Source organism: Schistocerca nitens, chromosome 5 (genome assembly GCF_023898315.1).
Source record: "Schistocerca nitens isolate TAMUIC-IGC-003100 chromosome 5, iqSchNite1.1, whole genome shotgun sequence".
NCBI lineage: Eukaryota > Metazoa > Arthropoda > Insecta > Orthoptera > Acrididae > Schistocerca > Schistocerca nitens.
The window spans coordinates 283,614,487-283,636,446 of NC_064618.1; the positions used below are offsets into that span (position 1 = coordinate 283,614,487).

At 41.1% G+C, this 21,960-nt stretch overlaps 1 long non-coding RNA gene across 1 annotated transcript in view; it reads right to left on the reverse strand.

Annotated features, from left to right (window-relative positions):
* Nucleotides 1-1,093: 1,093 nt before the first annotated feature.
* Nucleotides 1,094-21,960, reverse strand: part of LOC126259773 (uncharacterized) — a 593,974-nt gene continuing 573,107 nt past the window's right edge. The window contains exon 4 of the long non-coding RNA XR_007546559.1: nt 1,094-1,263. This is a non-coding gene — a long non-coding RNA (uncharacterized LOC126259773). The remainder of the gene's footprint in view (nt 1,264-21,960) is intronic.

Below are 21,960 nucleotides of genomic sequence, written 5' to 3' on the forward strand. Positions count from 1 at the left end.
CAAGAATCTGTAGGATTGACTTGCTAACAGCGTACCTATCGAGCGGAAATGAAAACACAGTTTTACAGCATTTTTTTTAAATTTAAAAGCAAAAAGCTTAGACTGTCATCCTTGTGCCAACTACCTGGTATCCGTCACATGTAGGGGATATAGCAACCAACGTTGGCTAACTTAACAATTATCTGTAGCATAGCCCAGGTAATTGCTAATATTTAGGAGATTTTTTGGTGTTAAATTAAAAAGTATGGATGCCATAAAACAGTGTTCTCATTTTTACCGATGGCTGCCGTACCACGGTAGCAGCGTTCCCTACATATAAGTTCGAAGGTATAGCACCTGTGGCGTCAGTGTTTATCGATAAAAATTTTAACTCAGCCCTAAGCTTTTCGACTTGCCATCGCAAAAAATTATGCATCAAAATACACCTTTGCAAGAGAACATGAATATTATCACACATAGAAGCTCTCAAAATTAAACACAAGAATACAGGATAACAAAATGTGTGAAAAGTGCAATGCTAGCGCTTCACCGTCTCCCATGAATTTCTTCGGCGGAACGGATTTTAACTAATGTCGAGCCACATCCGGTCTTCTGGCCGCTGCCTGCCCACCCGTGCACTAGAGGGAAACGTAGCGGCAAAAATTGTGGGGGAAGACAGAGATCGGTATGTACCCGACAAATGAGTGTAAGCGCTGCTCTGAGATGACACAGGAGAGCAAGTCTTGGCAGGCCTCATGAAAATAGTGTAAAGACTGATGACAGAAAATAAAGTGATCCGACATTCTGTTACGTAATGCCCTCGTGATTGGGCTTTCGACTCATGTTGCTCACGTAAAGGAGGAGCAGGCCTCCGCACACACACACACACACACACACACACACACACACACACACATACACACACACACGCCGTGGACGCACCTGAACGGCGAGGAAGGCCTGTATAGCGCCGGCCCAGAGGCCGTACCAGATGCTGCAGAGCCCGTTGGCACGCGGCCGGCAGCCGCCCCTGCCCACCTCCTCGTCGCGCCGGCGCTTCAGCAGCGGCGCCGACGCAGACGTCGACGACGCCGCCTGCACCGCGTGCTGGCGCGACGGGCCCGCCGACAGCGACGACTTGAGCACGCCGCCCCCGCCGCCTCCGACGCCGCTCCCGCCGCCGCTGCCGCCCCCAGCTCCACCACTTCCGCTTCCTCCGCCGCCAGAGCCGACCTCGCTGCTCGTATCGAATGGCATCAGACTGCCTGTCATCGACATCCTGTCCTGGAAACGCAAACGGAATCGCCGTTAGCGCCTTCAGTTTCGCCTTATCGATGGAGTCACTGTATTTGTCTGTAACACTAAAACGACTAAGCCGGTTCATGCTGCACTGTCCCAGTTGCAGGTTGTCTAACGGTTTTCAGGAGCAACAAAAAATTTATTTTGAATATTTCTTGTAATTACTGACCAAACTTAAAATTTTAAATACGTTGATAATCTACTCATAAAGAGGCGCACTGAAGCGTCAAACGAACTGGTACAGACATGCGTATTCAAATACAGAGATATGTAAACACGGTTAATACGGCGCTGCGGTCGGCAACACCTATATAAGACAAGTATCTGGCGCAGTTGTTAGATCGGTTACTGCTGCTGCAATCGCACGTTATCGACATTTAAGTGAGTTTGAACGTCGTGTTGAAGTCGGCGCACGAGCGATGGGACACAGCATCTCCGAGGTAGCGATGAACTGGGGATTTTCCCCTACGACCATTTCACGAGTGTACCATGACTATCAGGAGTTCGATAAAACATCAAATCTCCGACATCACTGGGGCCGGAAAAAGGTCCTGCAAGAACGGGACTAACGACGACTGACGAGAATCGTTCAACGTGACAGAAGTGCAACCATTCCACAAATTGCTGTGGATTTCAATGCTGGGCCATCAAACAGTGTCAGCGTGCGAACCATTCAACGAAACATCATCGATATGTCAGAAGTATGTCAGAAGAAACACGCAAGAAGCTCACGTAGAAGGAAAGGCACGCTTCCGTCGCTCGTCTGCATTTGCCAAGCATAGCCAAGCCTGGAGGACGTACAGGGACTTCAAAGTAACTACCCTCTTTCAAATAACTAACCACTATTGGAAAAATCCAACAAACATTATAACAACTGCAGCAAAGGAAACAATTGATATATTAACAAAAATAATACACAGACGCATTAAAAACAAAATTGTAGTCAATTTAGCTGAATACCAATATGGCTTCCGAGAAGGCAGAAGCGGATGTGAGGGTATATTATGTCTTCGGAGGGTAACTGAAGAAAGCATTAGGGCCGAAAGAAAAAAATCACACAGCTTTTGTACACCTTCGACACTGAAACAAACTTATCTAAATTCTAAATTGATTAATCTAGACTAAAGAGATACAAGAGTGAAGAAAAAATTATACAGATAACACACAGCGACAGTAAAGTAAAAAATACGCAAAAAGAAGCTAGAATTAAAGGCGTCAGACAAGGATGCATCCTTTCTCCATTCCTATTCGACATCTACATAGACTATGCAATAAATGAGTGCAAAGAATACTGTAAAGATTGCAGCCTAAATGGAGAAAGAATGCACAAACTGAGGTTTGCGGATGACATAGCTGCGTCAGCTCCACATGAAAGAACTCTCAAAAGAATCTTGGAGGTTACGGATACAGTCCTGAGGGACAAGTACAAACTAGAGATTACGTAAAAAAACACAGAAATACTCATGCCCTCCAAGAGGTCAAAAGAAGTAAACATTAATATTAGAAGAAATAAAAAAAAATATACGAATATTTAGGCGGTAACATAACAGAAGATGAAAGAAGCAAAGAAGACACGAAGCAAAGATTTAAATAAACAAAAGCAATATTCATGAATAAAAAAAGAGATTTGTTGAAACAATGTAAGTACTGCAATGAGGGAAAAGATGGCTGACAGCTGCTGCATTTGGAACTAATTTGTCTGTGACTGCGAAACGTGGACAAAAGGCAAAAATGAAGTGAAACCTCTTGAAGCGTTCGGTGTATGGTACTGCAGACACCTGTTAAGGGCAAAGCAAACAAATAAAACCACCAACCGTGAAGCCCTGCAAAATACCGGCGAGGCAAAGCCATTCATAGAAACAACAGGGCAAAGTAGACAGTGGTGGATTGGTCACATAATACAACACAGACAGTTTCTTGTAAATGTACTAGAAATAACATTACAAGAAAAGGTAGCCCGAGAAAGAGAGCGACTGGCATTTTAAAAACAAATTGTACATAAACCAGGAGTCTCTAATTATGCGGAAATCAAAAAAGTTAGTTTGCAAAAGATCCAGATGGAGAGCTGCCAACAAGGTGGGAAGATTAATGATGAAGAAGATCCTCTTTCGACGAAATTTGATATTATAATAGTGGCGGACGCGATCTATTTGAAATACTCTTTTATCCACAAATGTCTTGATCGTATTGGTGCACATATTACAGTTTACTGGTTTCTATTCTAATGAATAGTCATTAGAACGAAGTACTGTAGCAAGAAGAAACAAAAGTACAGAATGCTATTGTATATACACAGTTATAAAAATATTAGCAAGTGTAAGCTACAGGGAAAAAAATATACCTAGTACCTTTCGAGTGACTAGCTCACGAGACAAATTTTAGATTTAAGAGGCAGAGAAACGTTCGCTTCAAAGTTAATATTCATCCAGACACAATCTACTCCGACAAAGCCACAATTATGTTTATTTAGTGATTTTTTACGTACTGATTGAAATACGTACTAAGCTTTGGCAGGACAAGAGAGCAATGTGTATGGAGGTACTTCAGCCCTGCCTTCTTTTGTTGGGATACAGCTCTCTTTTAATCAGGAATAAAAGTCAAACAGCTCTGCTATTGCAGCGTTCCCCAGTGTCTGAGCTGTGGCGGTTATGCAACCTGCACAGCGAGTGAGTCCCGCAGGTAGCATCAGCAATTCCTGCAGGGGCTGTGGAAGACAGCTGGAGATGCGGCGAACGGCGCCGAGGGACTCGTTCGCAGCCGCGGCTTAACGCTATCGATCTGCCTCCAGAGGACAGAGCCGCCACTGCAAAGAGTACGCTGCACCGCACCACAATAACAACCTTACTGCCATATTGGCCATTCCTTAGTCTGCCGCAATCTATAAATAGTCAGCGCAGTTACTCGTGAACTATGCACACAAACACGGATCCCCTCAAAATGAGCGCAGCTACACTGTGTAATCAAAAGTATCCGGACACCTGGCTGAAAATGACTTCAAAGTTCGTGGCTCCCTCCATCGGTAATGGTGGAATTCAGTATGGTGTTGGCACACCCTTAGCCTTGATGATAGCTTCCATTCTCGCAGGCTTACGTTCAATCAGGTGCTGGAAGTTTTCTTGGGAAATGGCAGCCCATTCTTCACGGAATGCTGCACTGAGGAGACGTATCGATGTCGGCCGGTAAGGCCTGGCACGAAGTCGGCGTTCCAAAACATCCCAAAGGTGTTATATAGGAGTCAGGTCAGGTCTCTATGCAGGCCAGTCCATTACGGGGATGTTATTGTCATGTAACCACTCCGCGCACAGGCCGTGCATTGTGAACAGGTGCTCGATCGTGTTGAAAGATGCAATCGCCATCTCTGAATTGCTCTGCAACAGTGGGAAGCAAGAAAGTGCTTAAAACATCAATGTAGGCCTGTGCTGTAATAGTGCCACGCAAAACAATTAGGAGTGCAAGCCCCCTCCATGAAAAACGCGACCACACCATAACACGACCGCCTTCGAATTTTACTGTTGGCGCTACACACGTTGGCAGATGACGTTTACCGGGAATTCGCCATACCTACACCCTGCCATCGGATCGTGATTCGTCCCTCCACACAACGTTTTTCCACTGTTCAGTCGTCCAATGTTTACGGTCCTTACACAAAGCGAGGCGTCGTTTGGCATTTACCGGCGTCATGTGTGGCTTATGAGCAGCCGCTCCACCATGAAATCCAAGTTTTCTGACCTCCCGCCTAACTGTCATCGTTCTTGCAGTGGATCCTGATGCAGTCTGGAATTCCTGTGTGATGGTCTGGACAGATGTCTGCCAATTAGACATTACGATTCACGTCAACTGTCGGCGGTCTCTATCAGTCAACAGACGAGTTCGACCAATATGCTATTGTGCTGTACGTGTCCCTTCACGTTCCCACTTCACTAGCACATCGGAAACAGGGGACCTAGGGATGTTTAGGAGTGTGGAAATTTCGCGTACAGACGTGTGACACAATTGACACCCAATCCCCTGACCACGTTCGAAGTCCGTGAGTTGTGCAGAGTGCCCCATTCTGCTCTCTCACGATGTCTAATGACTACTGAGGTCCCTGATATGGAGTACCTGGAAGTAGGTGGCAGCCCAATGCACCTAATATGAAAAACGTATGTTTCTGCGAGTGTACGGATACTTTTGATCACATAGTGTACATTGTGGATGTCAGCTCTGTTCTGTCATTGTGAAACCGAAATAATTTTCACTTGGAGCTATCTGCCGTAAGAACACTCAATGGAAAAATATACCCGAATAGTCATGGAACATTTGTAATTTGCCACGAAAACTAAGAATAATAAAATTAAGATAATGAAGAAAAAAAGCACAAAATCCACTAATATAACACGAGTGTGGAGGGTGAAAATACGTAACTTAACGATGTTAGCAGACGACTATACCGTCAAAAATTTATTCCCTAGAAACCTTGACGTGCCGTGACGTTACGTAATGGTCCGTTGGCACTTTTGAAACAATACTTAAAAATATGTTTCGGTTGAAAGGGTACAGTACCGCCCAACATTGAGAATAGGTACGAAATTCTTGTCAGAACAACACATTTTTTGTGTAAAAGTAACTCAATAATTTCAATTAATACAGCGAAGCCGGATACCAGTGTGGGAAAGAATGACAAGTTATTTATTTAATTGATCACATGTGCACTTCCGCAAAATAAATCCCTACATCCCGTTTGGTGAGATCTGTGTGGTGTAAATGAATGAATGTATGGTCGTCTGCTAACCACAGATAGTGAATCGATATGAGCATCTTTGAGTCGATCCTTTGGCTACCTTTGGTGAGATCAAAGAGATGGAAGTTACCAGAGCTTTGGAGCGTCTGAAATGTGGCTGACCAATAAGGTAGCAAGGTGCTTCTCCCACTTCGAGAGAGGTGCGAGAGAACGAAAAGACGGCCATGTTTCAGACTCGACTCTCTGGCGCTGAACCTTCTGCTGTGAAGACCTGTTTTTTGTTGTGCTCCGTAATGAAAGCGTGGAGGCATGGTATGGATGTGGAATACTTAAGAGTAGTTAGAACTAATCATTTCTCTTTCCTAGGATCTTTTGTGGGGAAAATTACAAAGTGAGGCAGGTAATTTTAAAGGGATTATAGTAAACCAACGGTCACAAAGGGACCACGTGTAGTTATAAGTTGAGATACTAGCGTGGGTACAATAAGCTGAAATATTTAAGAATTAATATCGTGTGTACCATAAGCTGAAATATTTGAGAATTAATAGCGTGTGTACAATAAGCTGATATATTTAAGAATTGCGTGTGTATCATAAATTGAAGTATTTAAGAAATATCATTCCGTGTGACGCTGAATTTAAACTCTGAGAGAAAATCAAGGTGAGTCGGCCGTTTTTCCAGCAACGCCACTTGGCTTGCATTGCACAGGAAGACGAGCGTTTATCTCCAGAGTTCACAGTAGGAAACTGGAATTACAAATTGGGGCAGTGTCGAGTGAAACTGGGTTAAATATTGATTGAAGTGGGAAAGCGGAAAATGATGAAGTTGTAACGGTTCTTGTGTATTATTTCAGATTGTTGTATTGGGTATGTCTTGTAATTTGAATATGTGTGTTTTGCATGGGAGTAGCAAGGTAGTTTCGGAAGATTTTGTGGGTATGCCTGTTCCTTCTGCATCGCTCGATCTGGAGGAATGTTTCTGGAGAATGATTGTGAGAGGCGAAGTGTGAGGTATAATAAAAGATCCACCATCCGATCCAGGGAGTGCACAGTTGTGGTAGATAGATTACGAGACCGTAGTATGGAAATTCTCTTATGATATTGTCGTAGGTTGTAGAATTTGTGTGCTAATGAATAAATCAAATAGTGAAAAGAAAGAGATTAATGGCCTATTTCATTAAATTGTATGTTATCATAATGTCCCGAATTTGTATAAAAGCCGTTAAATCAAAGACAAAAAGTAAGTGTGGTATTGCCAGTGCGTAGTGTGCAGACAGAGTTCTATAGTCAGATGCGTGTTTCCGTTGCGTATTATTCATGCAGGAGGATAATTTATAACAAAATCGTAAGATACGAGAATTCATGTTGCTAATCCACTCGCTTGGCAAACCACCCATCTTGCAGGCCTGACTGCTTGATGCCACAGTATGAGAAAGGCAAGTGGGTGCCTCTCATAATTTCGACCCTACCAGGATGTTTAAATTGTTAGGATAATTGCTGCCAGGATGTTTAAATTGTTAGGATAATTGTTGCCAGGATTATTTATTGGTTAGGATATTTTGTTGCCAAGATTCCGTTTTTGTCACGATAATTTTGTTGCCAGGATCATTTTTGTTAGGATATTTTGTTGTTAGGGTTTGCTGTTAATTTTTTTTTATTTTTTGATGGAATATATTGTGATAGCGCTAAGAAGTAAAGTTTTTTTCCGTTTGCAATTTCTTTCTGGATTGGTGAGGATCTTTTATTTTATTTTATGTAATTAATTGCGGTATCGCACAAGGCTAGAAGATCGTGGTATAATTTTTTTTGCGTAATGTCCGTAGTAACTAGGTCGCAGTCGAAAAACGTAGTCACCATGGAGAATAACGATTCTGGCGTGAACGTAGCAGTGCAGCGGGAAGTAGCTGTAGATGGGTTAATGAGTAGGGACGGCAGGCACTCCGAAGAGGCTGCATTGTTCAGTGGACCGCTGCAAGGGGAGCCTTTGTGCAGGGGGCTTTGTTCACTATCGGGGGCCTTTCCGAACGACGCGGGCGAGCAGGGACTCGGTCAGGTAGAGAGTGAAAGTGCAGCTACCCTTAGCGAAGCAACGGGTTCTCAGGCGAACGAGGTGAGCGCGTCGAAAGTAGGAAATAACGATGGGCTACTGCAGTTTTTACAGAGGATGGATAGAGATAATAAGGAAAGATTGGAAGCGATGAATAGGGAGAATAAGGAACGATTTGAAGCAACTAAGAAAAAATTGGAAGCAAATAACGAGAGATTAGAAGCGATGAATAGGGAGACTAAGAAAGGATTGGAAGCAAATAACGAAAGATTAGAAGCAATCAATAGAGATAATAAGGAGAGAGATAGGGAGACTAAGGAGAGATTGGAAACAATGGATAGGGGAAATAAAGAGGCAATGAGGAAGCTACACACAGTTATCGATGAGCGTCTGTCCGCAGTTAATAATCGGATAGATGAGGGGGAGAAGAATCTGGGTGCGGTGAAGCAAGTATGTGATGCCGTGAAAGAAAAAGCCAATAATCTGGAGGTACGAATAAGTGCAATAGAGAGCGATATTACGAAACGTGGGGACGTGTTGCCGGATGAGCGAATCAAAGAGATAGTGGGGGACTTACTTGCAGATAAACAAGGGGCATTAGACAGTGTAGAAGCTCAAGTCACACGGCAGGAGATGGCGCTAAATAAACACAGGGATGAAGTTGCGGTGGTAGTGGCCAGAATGAATACGATTAGCGCAGATGTAGAAAAGATCAGTATGAGAGGCGAAACAGGCTCTGACAGTACGCAGCGAGAGGTTTATGCCGACCAAGAGGAGATACAATCACTATTGCAGTTTAAAGAGGCACAATTAGAAACAAATAGGAAACATAGGGAAGAACTAGCACAGTTGCAATTAGCGTGCAGAAGCGAAGGTGAAACACCACCAGGTAGATTGCAGAAGGAGAGTGAGATAAACTCAAAAGGCGAAAATAGGCAGAAAGAGGAAGACGAATTCACAGAGTCAGAAGATCGGTTGTGTCGGATAAAACAGGTGGCAGACTCAACTGGGTATAGTCCAAGGCTGTCTCAATTTCAAGATTCATTACCTTCATCGAGGGGACTGCTCCGCAAAACGAAGTTTGTGTATAACTATTTGAGGGACGAGGCTAGAGCGAAAATGCAGGAAGACCTTAAAGACTGTAGTAGCTATTTAAATGAATTCTGGTCGAAAAGTAAGCAGGACCAGGTTACGCAAAGCATATTGATGATGCCAAATCGTAACGAATGTGGTATAAGGGATTCAGTGTCATGCTATCAGGAGATGTTCAGACGAAACAGGTACTTGGATGTGACATACGAACCAGCGGAGTTCATTAGGATCCATATAACGAAGTTGCCAGTGAAATTGCGCAGAGGTATAGTGATGGCAGGCAGAGGCTTAGACGATTCCGCGTCATTTCAACACTTGGGTAATGAGAGCGATATCGTGAACGGAGACACGACTCATAGGTCAGTTAGTGTCGAGGATAGGAACGGCAGAAACTATCATGATGACAGGAGAGCGTGGAATCCAGGCATTTCATTCATGTCGTAATAGATTGAAAAATAGGAGAAACTAATCCAACATATCAGCCCTTAATATCTTGCTCTAAAACACATGCAGCTGGCACTGAAAATTGTCTATGTAGCAGACAAACTCAACTAATATGTAGGAATGAAAATACCATATTTCTGATCAGAGAATAAAACGGCAGTAATGGAATCTGTTAGGCTGGTATCACAGTAAAATTTGCAAATTTTTATTTCGAACAGTAAAGTAAAAGAAATGTTATGTAATAATGCCAATGAGTCCAGTTTAATTAGTGTGATTTGACTATTGTAGATACTAAACACGTAATGTAAGAAGTAAACATTGTGATCGAAGTTTTTAAATTAGATGCCATCTGATCTATAGTATGTCATTGTCGTGGTGACAGTTATAATGAAGTGCTGTGTATGGTTGTTCGGAATCTGGTGTTAGTGAAAGAGGCCACTAGCACCAAAGTTACTAACACTTGGGCTGCCCAATTCTCCCAGCTTGTATATTCTCTGCACACATTTAATTTTCGTGTAAGCACAGATTCCTAACTAGCGAATTCTTTATTGTGTATAGTGGACCATTCAGAGTGAGGCGGATTGTACATGAAAATGCTGTACTGATTGAGACGATCAAGGGAAAACAATCTCGTGGGCTTCATCACATTTCTAACATCAAATTATGGAAAAGTTAAGGATAGATCTAAGGTAGGCAATTTATGGTAGATAGTCAGTGTATTTATTTGTGGTGTGTAACGTTGTGCAGGGTCAAATCGAACATAAGAATTTTCAGGCGGGATGTCAGGAAGTATGACGGAATAGACTGGTCAAATGAGTCATGAACAGGAGTCGACAGAGTGGTGTATGTACGTGTTTTTTTTGTCGTATGAATAAGGATCAAGCAGAAACGACGTGATGATTAATGAGTGAATAAAGATGGTAGATAGAGAAGCGACGTGATAAATAGTAGTGGATAAAGGTGAATTTTGAGGAGAGAATCGACGTGAAGCAGTGTGAATGATGAAGGGAGATTCGACGTGATGAAGCAGCGGTAAAATAAAGGTGAGTAGAATTGAATAATGTGGAGATGCCTTAGATGTATGTTACAGAGAGGCCTGTGTATGCTGCAATAGAGATTGATGCCAATGGCGAAGGAAGACCAGGAAATGATGGAGTAATGGACGGACGGAGAGCCGAAATACGAATGAAGAGATGAGGACAACTGCACAATGTGAAAGGACGTAAAGGGAGTATGAGACCCAGATGGTGAACGTTGTGGAATACTGACGAAAGATGTAATGTAGGTGTAGATCTAATTCTTAGCATAACAATTGCGATTTGAGAAAAATATTTTTTGTTGTTGTTGAAGCCTCGTACCAGTATAACTAATCAAAACGGTACCAAGAATGTGTACAGCTATTTTTTGCAGGATGAATAATTTGTGTATTTTTTGTTCTTAGATGAAATGTCGCAATTCTAGGTTGATATTAGCATAAAGTGAATGCAGAGGTAAGCCGATGGAGAGAGGTGCCAGAGTGAAAGGACGAATTCGGAGACTGGAAAGCTATCTCCGAAACAGCTTCATGTGTTATGTGGTTGAGTATAAGGGAGCAAAGGTATGGTATGTTGTAGTGAGTGTGGTGGTGTTAAGGTTAACTGACTTCTAAACCTATTCTGTTAGTGTGTTAATGGAATGAATGAGAGGGAAAATGTGATGTCTGGTGAGTGAGAGTCGTAGAGTAGTGTGATCAATGCGCACACTCCTGAAAAGGGGATGCTACCGATCCATAACTAAAAGATTATTGTGTTTTATTGTTTGTTGGGATGAACCTTGATGTGAGGTCAGGATCTGTCATACGTGTCCTAGAAACGTTGTTATATATAATGAAATGTAAAGTATGTGAAGAGATACGAATTTTCAGTCTGTCACAAGCACAGAGGTGCATTATATGTTGTAGATTTAAAGTCACCAGTTTCTAAAATGTTTATTGTGTTAGGATGTTAAAGTAGTTTACTATTTAATAACATGTGGTAGGTAATTGAGAGTTGTGTAGATTATTTTCTCATTTTTTTGTTAGAACACTTTCAAGGGATTTTAATTTCAGCGTGTCATAAGCACAAAAGGTTCATTGTATATTGTAGCGTGAGAATCAACAGTTTCTAATATTTTTCACTGTGATAGGATGTTAGAGTAGTTTACTATTTTGTATTGTAATTATGAGTTGTATAGATTGTTTCTTATTCATTTTGTTCTTTATTTTACACCTTCATGTTTTGTATGAGGGACGACAGGTACAAAGAATAGCACGAGTGTGGGCTATCTATAGAAAAAGGATAGATAAATGTATGTTGTCTGTGTAGAAAACTAGGGTGTATAATTTTATGTTCTTTTTAGAACAAAGATTCTTTTGTTACCAATGTAGCTAATAGATAATACATGTAATCAATGAGTATTTAAATGCTGTATATCCTTTTGTCTGTAATGTTGCGAGATGCACGGAAGATCTGGCTAATTGGGTGTCGTAACGCCCATACCGCTAACGGGCCGAGCTGACGTCACCACGACGACAGGCGACACAGCCGCGGCACTCCCCACTCCATTGTCGGGACGAGGTACACTCCACGCGCCCGCTACAGCAGGTCAACGGCCTGGGGCGACACGCACGTATCACTGGCCATTCATGAGTTCCGCCACCCTTACGACTGGGGAAGGTATCCCGCGGAGGCAACAGCGGGTGGTTTCTTCTGCTCAACGGCGCGCGCAGCGACGCTACTGCTGAATGGACGAGGCGCGACAGAGCCCGGCGAGCATTTTTTACCTGCAGCTATTAACTTGTACTGGACTGTGGAGCCGTGAAACAAGATGACTGCGACTTTCCATAAGGTGGAAAGTGAAGGACTGGTGTTTCCACATTGTGAGAGGTGGAAAAGATGTTGTCCTTAGCAGACAGGACGATTGTTTTGTTTTGTCTTGACCACTGAATGGTGGGATCCATAAACTTTTGGCAGTGACTTGTTAAGTGTGCTTTGTGAATTGCATGTGGGACACTCGGTATACTTAGAGGACAGTTGTCGTTTGGTGAACAATTAGAGTGGGACATTGACATTTGCGTCTGTAGTAGGAGACATTTCTTGGATTGGCACGGGAATAAGTGCTGTTTGTTGAAACTTACGACTTTTAATTACACCATGAACTGAAAGGACAGAACCGTGGGTAATAGTAGTTGTAGGGCCATTTTTTTTGGACGAACAGATTCGTGTGGATGGTACTCTGAGAGTGACTATGACATTTGTGCTTAATGAGAGATACAGTTTACCGTTCAGTGCGTGTTCAAAATGCCGAATTGAGTGACTCAAAGACTTTCGTCCGGGTAACCATGGGAGAGCTTTGACACCGAGACAGTGGTTCTAGGAAAATTATCAGCAACTTTTTGACCCCAAGAAAATCACAGAATGAAATGTTTCCGTGTGACTCGCAAGATAGGGAATAATGTATTTGTAATTGTGTAAATGTTTTTTTTTTTTTATATGTTTCATTCCTGAAGGGACAGCAAGCGTAATTGTATTTTATTAATAATTGTGTTTAGAATAGTTAGTGTTTGTTTTTTGGTTTGTTCTGGGTTATCAAGTTCACGTAGCATGTGTATTAGAATATTTGGTACAATGATGCTTTAACTATTAGCCAGTGGCGTAATACTAACGTAGCGGCCCTTGTAGCATTTATCAGTAAGGTTGTCACAGGGGAGAAGAATTTGCATTGCACAACAAATATCGGAATTAACTGATGTATTTTGATGTCGTGCATAGTAATAATCTTGTTGGTGTTTTGACTGAAGCCACTTATTTCTATTATCACAGTGGTGATATTTCACATTAAAGTGTAACGAAGGCTAGTCGAAATGCAAGTTCTTGTCGTCTATATGTGTGACAACAGAGAAATGAACAGTAGAGTAAGATAAGAGAGCTACTGGTGGATTCAAGCACTTATTGATAAACTATTTATTGCGAGTATTGATCAAAGTTGATGGACTGACTAGCTCAGCAGCAGGTATTTGCACTGATGGATATAGGATAAGGTTAAACTCACTGTCGAGTAGCTGTGGCAATTGTTTAGGTGATGATAGTTAATGAGGTGTGACATGATGTCTTAGACGAACTATATTACGTAACCAGTATGTAACTTGTGGAATATTTTATTGTTTTTCTTCTCAGTTTTTATTTCTCTGTAGGTTTGAGGTATATTTTAGAGTAATGGTATGGAGCCTGACATTCTACGTGTAACTAGTGTACGAATTTTTTTTCTTTTGTTGATTTTGTTTTGTATTTAGACTTTGCTATGTAAGGGTTTTTACAGCGCAATTTATGAATGTCAGATTACTTGCTCTGTGTTTGGACGGTGAGCCATTTAAAATTTCATGAGTAACGAAGATCCCAGTAACTAAAGCAAATTTTTATCTCAATATTATTTTTTTTATTTCTATGATGTGATGTTTTATTTGTCATGTGGATTGTTATATATTTGTATGTGTACGTTACTCCGGATTGTGGAGAGTACAATATAATTTGATCGTCTATTTGAGGTCACCAGGGGCTAAGGTCTCCTCCTGGTTATTTTGATGAATTGATACGTTTGTTTTAATACAGTTTTCTTAAAAAAAAAAAAAAAAAATGTTCGGAACTACCCTCGCATTGCAAGGATAGTACCGTGCCATTTTTTTTCTGCATGGGTAGCCGGTGATGAAAGGGTACAGTACCGCCCAACATTGAGAATAGGTACGAAATTCTTGTCAGAACAACACATTTTTTGTGTAAAAGTAACTCAATAATTTCAATTAATACAGCGAAGCCGGATACCAGTGTGGGAAAGAATGACAAGTTATTTATTTAATTGATCACATGTGCACTTCCGCAAAATAAATCCCTACATCCCGTTTGGTGAGATCTGTGTGGTGTAAATGAATGAATGTATGGTCGTCTGCTAACCACAGATAGTGAATCGATATGAGCATCTTTGAGTCGATCCTTTGGCTACCTTTGGTGAGATCAAAGAGATGGAAGTTACCAGAGCTTTGGAGCGTCTGAAATGTGGCTGACCAATAAGGTAGCAAGGTGCTTCTCCCACTTCGAGAGAGGTGCGAGAGAACGAAAAGACGGCCGTTTCAGACTCGACTCTCTGGCGCTGAACCTTCTGCTGTGAAGACCTGTTTTTTGTTGTGCTCCGTAATGAAAGCGTGGAGGCATGGTATGGATGTGGAATACTTAAGAGTAGTTAGAACTAATCATTTCTCTTTCCTAGGATCTTTTGTGGGGAAAATTACAAAGTGAGGCAGGTAATTTTAAAGGGATTATAGTAAACCAACGGTCACAAAGGGACCACGTGTAGTTATAAGTTGAGATACTAGCGTGGGTACAATAAGCTGAAATATTTAAGAATTAATATCGTGTGTACCATAAGCTGAAATATTTGAGAATTAATAGCGTGTGTACAATAAGCTGATATATTTAAGAATTGCGTGTGTATCATAAATTGAAGTATTTAAGAAATATCATTCCGTGTGACGCTGAATTTAAACTCTGAGAGAAAATCAAGGTGAGTCGGCCGTTTTTCCAGCAACGCCACTTGGCTTGCATTGCACAGGAAGACGAGCGTTTATCTCCAGAGTTCACAGTAGGAAACTGGAATTACAAATTGGGGCAGTGTCGAGTGAAACTGGGTTAAATATTGATTGAAGTGGGAAAGCGGAAAATGATGAAGTTGTAACGGTTCTTGTGTATTATTTCAGATTGTTGTATTGGGTATGTCTTGTAATTTGAATATGTGTGTTTTGCATGGGAGTAGCAAGGTAGTTTCGGAAGATTTTGTGGGTATGCCTGTTCCTTCTGCATCGCTCGATCTGGAGGAATGTTTCTGGAGAATGATTGTGAGAGGCGAAGTGTGAGGTATAATAAAAGATCCACCATCCGATCCAGGGAGTGCACAGTTGTGGTAGATAGATTACGAGACCGTAGTATGGAAATTCTCTTATGATATTGTCGTAGGTTGTAGAATTTGTGTGCTAATGAATAAATCAAATAGTGAAAAGAAAGAGATTAATGGCCTATTTCATTAAATTGTATGTTATCATAATGTCCCGAATTTGTATAAAAGCCGTTAAATCAAAGACAAAAAGTAAGTGTGGTATTGCCAGTGCGTAGTGTGCAGACAGAGTTCTATAGTCAGATGCGTGTTTCCGTTGCGTATTATTCATGCAGGAGGATAATTTATAACAAAATCGTAAGATACGAGAATTCATGTTGCTAATCCACTCGCTTGGCAAACCACCCATCTTGCAGGCCTGACTGCTTGATGCCACAGTATGAGAAAGGCAAGTGGGTGCCTCTCACGGTGTTAGCATTCCTTACGGGAACCTTAACAAGATATCATACAGCCTTTATTGTTTCATTGTGACACATGTAATCACAACTGTGGTATGGAAAAAAAGTTAGTTCAGTATACTGTAAACTGCCATAATGCTTTGCTCTGAACGTAAATACGATAAAGCTCTCCTCGCCTGAAGATTAGTTTGAACAGCGGTAGTACTGGTGGCATTGATAGGGAAAGAAACAAAAATTAATGTATAAGTGAGAAACTGGGAGCCGAGGATTTCTCTTTGTTTCTCGTTTGTTTCTTTTGCACGTAAATGGAACCGAACATGGTTCAGTGTTAGCCTATTGAGCGTTTGCTTCCTTATAAAATATAAACTGCATTTTAGAAGCCATAAAAATTAGCTGATAGCGTAACATCTGAGATTTAATGTAGCCAAAACAATTACTTTCCATGCAAATACTGTTTACATGCAGAAATATAAAAAAAATCTACTTAGTTATTACTATTTTATACTCAATACAACGTTCTTCATCATGATCAAAGGTAAGAGTTTCCAGTTATTATTGACAAATGTCAAAGCTTTTTAGGAATAACAGAAACATGTTTTATATGAACTTTACGAAGTATTGAAGCAGTGTTTGATACGTTTTCATTTTGAATTTTTTAAATTTTATCTCTATTTGAGAAAAGTGCGTTTTCTAGCGCTGCAAGATAAACCTAGAATTTTTTTCTTTATTCTATTACAACTTTCCGTTTCACATTCCAATGCAACAATTTTCGAATAAGATCTGAATTAAACACAGATAATTTCAAGCTTGTCATAATTACTGTTCATTTTTAATAATAACAGACAGGAGGATAACTATGTGCAACAAAAATGTTCTTTATGTTACGCGGCCCTTTATACATCCTCACTCAGTTTCTATACAATCCATCGCTTCCGGTTTCTATAGGAATCTAGTAAGACACTGATCGCATACGCAAATAAAACGATCAAAATGCAGCCCCAATAGACATGCAACCCATCTAACGTAAACGTAACTGGCCAAGGCTGCTACCACAGTCTATGACACTCTATGGTAGACTACGGTAGTTTAACAGCTGTGTTTACTGTCGACCAGATTTATCGTTAGACCCAGGACTTTCTTCTCAACACGTCGTTTTTAAAGTACCAAAATCGACAAATACAAAGGTAATTTGAGGAGGATGCCAAGAGAATTTGATAGGATCATTACTGTTTACAACACATATTAATGGTCTAGTTGGTAACGTCGGAAGCTCCGTTCGGATGTTAGTAGATGATGCCGTTGTGTGCAATTAGGTGGTAATGCCAGAAGGCTGTAGGGAATTGCAGGAGAACCTGCAGATCATCGACGATCAGTGCAAGGAATGAAAGTTGATCTTCAAGGTACGTATATGTAACAGATTGCGCATAAAAGAGCGAAGAGAAACTGCTCGATTAAACTATTGGTGATAAATCACTGGAAACAGTAAATACCAAGAAATACCTGGGACTAACCATCCCAAGTGACTTAAAGGGCAATGACAACTCACAAAAAACTATAGGAAAAGCAGGCGCCAAAATGAGATTTACTGGCAGGAATCTTAAGGAAATGTAGCTTACAAAATACTTGTTCGACTTCTTCTTCATTATTGCTCAACGCCTCGGAAACTCAGCAGATTAGATTAATAGAAGAGATAGAGACTATCCAACGAAATGTGGCATGTTTCATCACAGAATCCTTTTATAGGAGCAAGAGCGTTAAGATGCTCAACGAACTCAGATGGCAGACGCTACAAGAGAAGCATTGTACAGCACGGAGAGGGATGCGGTCGAAGCTCCGAGAGAGTACTTTCCAAGAGGAGTTGCGCAACGTAATACCACCTCCCACATATGTCTCTCAAAATGATCGCGACGATAAAAATCAGAGAAATTAGAGCTCTTACGGTGGTTTACCGACAATAATCCTCTGCACGCGACATTAGCGAATGGTACATGGAAGTGGGTAAAAGGTGACGGTACCGGAAGTACTCTCGTCCGCGCACCGTAAGGCGGCCTGTGGAGTATAGGCGTAGGTGTATCTGTAGATCAAAATCGTTGTTAGGTGATGATTCACTCCGTGGAGCTACGTTGTTCCTAACATAGTTCGAACGGCACGTGCGGACTAGTGCACGTTGCAAAAATTTCACAATGAAGTGTCATTTCACTACCGTCTCCGAGTAATGTGTTCAAGCGTAATAGTTATAGGGCAGTGCCGGCAGTCCATTTAACTGTCTCCAGCCGCAGCAGAAAAACGCTTTCTGCCCGAGCTGGCAGCCCGCTCCTTGTTGTAGGAGCCAATGTTCACACTACAGCGGTGTGGATGTAGATTTACATCTTCCTAGCAGATAAAAACTGTGTGCCGGACCGGGTCTCGAACCTAGGACCTTTGCCTTTCGCTGTCAAGTACTCTATTGACCGATTATCCTAGCACAACTTACGACCCTCCTTCAAAGTTTTATTCCCGCCAGTACTTCTTCCCCTGCCTCCTAACCTCAAGTTTTCCTGCATAGCTTGCGGGACAAAATTTGAGTGCGGAACGCGGATAGTGCTTGAATAGTTTAGTCGGTAGAGCATTTACCCGCGAAAAATGTATGACATGGCGCAAAACGTCGGAAGCTTCAAGAGGTTTTTCAAAATACGTCATTTTCTCCATTGTCTGTAAAAGGTATTTAATTTCACAACTGCAATTACGACCTTAGGCCATTATCGCGTGGTGCGCTGCATACGACTATGCTTCAGTACATGTTAAGCTTTAAGTAAACTTTGACATGTACACACGTCATCGTCGTAAGACTCATGACAATGTAAACGTAAAAACCGGCCAAACCACTGTTTTTCTACACTGTTTACACGCGAACCGTGGCAGTCGGCGCGAAGAACAGATTCAGAGAGCATTCCAAGAGGCTGTTCGCGGATGACTCTGTTGTATATGGAAAAGTTTCAACACTAAAAAATTGCAGCGAAATGCAGGAAGACTTGCAAAGATCGACGCTTGGTGAAGGGGTTGGCAGTTGAACATCAAATTGCAAATAAATGGTAGGAAATCACCGTTATTTTATGATAGTGCGATTGCGGAACAATCACTGGAAGCAGTCACATCCATTAAAAATCTTGTAGTATAGAGGTTAGGTTTGACCCGTATTTGAGTATTGTTCGCCACTCTGTGAGCCTTACAAGTTAGGAAAGAGAGAGGGAGTAGACAAGAGAACAGAAACAGAATAGAGAACAGGAACAGAAGATCCAGAGAAGCGCAGTGAGTTTCGTCACAAGTTCGTTTAGTAATCGTAATGACGTCATGGAGGTATTAATCCAATATTACTTCCGAGAACGTACGTTCCTAGTAGATATATATTGCTTCCGCCTAGGTATATCTCGCGAGAAGACCATGAAGGCAAACTTAGAGAGATTGGAGCTGACACGGATTCTTACCAGCATTAGTTTTTCTCGCGAACCATTGAAAGGTGGCTACACTGAGCCACAGCGCCAGAGATCGCTAGAGAGCATTGTTCCGCCGCCTCCACGGGCTGTCATTATTGAGATGTGCTAGAGGTCACTGCTTGGGGAGAGCTCGTGGTAGTCAGTTGGTGTTCAGATGTGCTAGTAGGGAGTGCTTGCTGAGATGTGATACTGAAAGGTTCTTGTTCAGATGTGGTAATAGCGAGGCGGTGTGGAGATATATTGTAATTATGAGAGTGATTTTGGTCAATATATGAAGGTAACGAAACTTGATTTATTTTTCATTATTTCCATGTTTTAAATAATGTGTCATTACAGGTTCAGTCAACAAAGCATCTGGCTTGGGTTCTTGGATTAGAGTGTAATTGTGGTTCTCTTGAGTAATTATGGTATTTGTATTTTCTTTAATTAATTCAGTATAATGTTATTTAAAAATTGTTGTGTTGTTGAAGAAGAACCGTGCCAGATGCGTACGTTGAGTCACACTCCCACACACAGAACAGTTACTCTTGTGCTTGTTGTTGCGTTGGTTTTATAGTTGCTGGGGGCTTAATTAATTAACTGTGTTAATGAAAATTTCCATTTCATTCTTTGTTATTGTTCTAAGCAGTCAGATTGCGTAACAATAACAGTCAGGGCCAACCGTTACGAGACTTCGTAATCGGACAGACAGCTACTAAAGCAAAAAAAAAATTAAAATTATTTGCATTAATATTTTTATTAAGCCCCCATGCACGTGGCGACCCTGCCAGGATCGTCCCTTGGAATTCTTCTGATTGTAGAAATAGTAGACAGTAGGATTGTTGTAGTAATTTGTAGTTAGTAATTGTAGTCTATATTGCATGTGTAGATTTGGTAATTAGCATTCTTCTAATGGTATTTTTCAAAATTTAATTTTTATTGCCTTGTATACGCGTTTGACAATTTAATGCAATTATTTCAATTGTTCGTTAATCGTGTTTGAGGGAAGCATTTCGTGTGAAGGGTATTGTTGGAGATAAAGAGTCATTGTGTGTAATTTTCATATAGTGACGAGTTTTGTATATTTTGTAAATGATTATGCGATCAATGAAAAAGGCAAAAATGATGAATAGTGAGAATGACGAAATTGTTGACATGGCGAACTCGCCAACACAGGAGAACAGTATGTTGAATAATGAAGTGGAAATCAATTTAATAAGTCGGGAAAGTAGTCCGGAACCATTTCAAAATTTTTCTCAATCAGAAAATTCACAGAATACGAGATTAACGATAGAAAATTCTGGAATAGCATCAAACACAGATAGCTTTACAGCTATGACGAATGAAACTGGTTTTGCGGGAAATGTTAGGGGCGAAAGGAATTGCGAACAAGCTAATATGGAGTAGTTGATGGGTGCAATATTAAATTTGGGATCACAAATAGGAACAATTAAAACACAGATGGGAACAATGGAAACACGGTTAGACTCACTGGGATCACAGTTACGATCTGAATTAAAAACAGATAGGGGAACAATGGAAACACGGTTAGACTCACTGGGATCACAGTTGGGATCACAAATAGGCACAATTAAAACAGAGATGGAAACAATGGAAACACGGTTAGATTCACGAATAGGGACATGTTTCAAAAATATGAAAGATGAATTAAAGAAAGAAATCAGAGAAGAAGTACAACCGATTTTGAATGCTCACAATAATAGATTAATTGCAGTAGAGATTAGACAAAGGGAACAGGATAGAGAACAGGAGGAGAGAGATCGCGTGATAGTACAGAAATTTTCAGAGTTAAATTTACAACGTGCACACGATAAGGAAGAAATATTTGAGAGAATCGAGGAATCCGTACCAAATGACAGAATAAATAAACTAACACAACAATATGAACAGTTAACTACCAAATGTGTTAATACTGAAACCCGAGTCGCGACACTTACGGAAGACGTAAATAGACAGAAAGAACAAATAGGTGATTTATCGGAAAGAGTTGAGGAGATTTCAGATAAATTGACAAGTCTTAGTTTAAATGGGGATAGAGATTCAGATGATACAGCTCCATTACCATTTGCAGAAACCGAAGAGTACCAGAACATAAATAAGCATGTTGAAAATCAGGGAAAATTTAATGAACGCGTTAAAAGGGAAGTTGAGGCATTACGAAAGCAAGTCAAACAAATTGAAGGCGAAATCGTAGGAAAAGACAGAAGAAGAAATTTAGAATCACAGATAGCAGAGGGGTTTGAAGAAAGTAATTTATTTCATTTACGGGACACAACAAGAGAGCGCCAGGCGCGCGAACTTGACAATAATCGACATTCAAACTGGGACAGACGCGGTAGGTCTTTGTCGCCACGAGGCGAAAACTTTGACTATAAACACTTTTTGACTGTTCGGAAATTTAAGATCTTCCGCAATTCTAAAAATGACATACATCCATGTGCATGGTTAGATCAATTTATGTATGCACTCCCACCAAATTGGCCACTAAGTCACAAACTGGAATTTATGTGTGGATATTTAGAAAACGAACCGGCGACGCGGATGCGTGCAC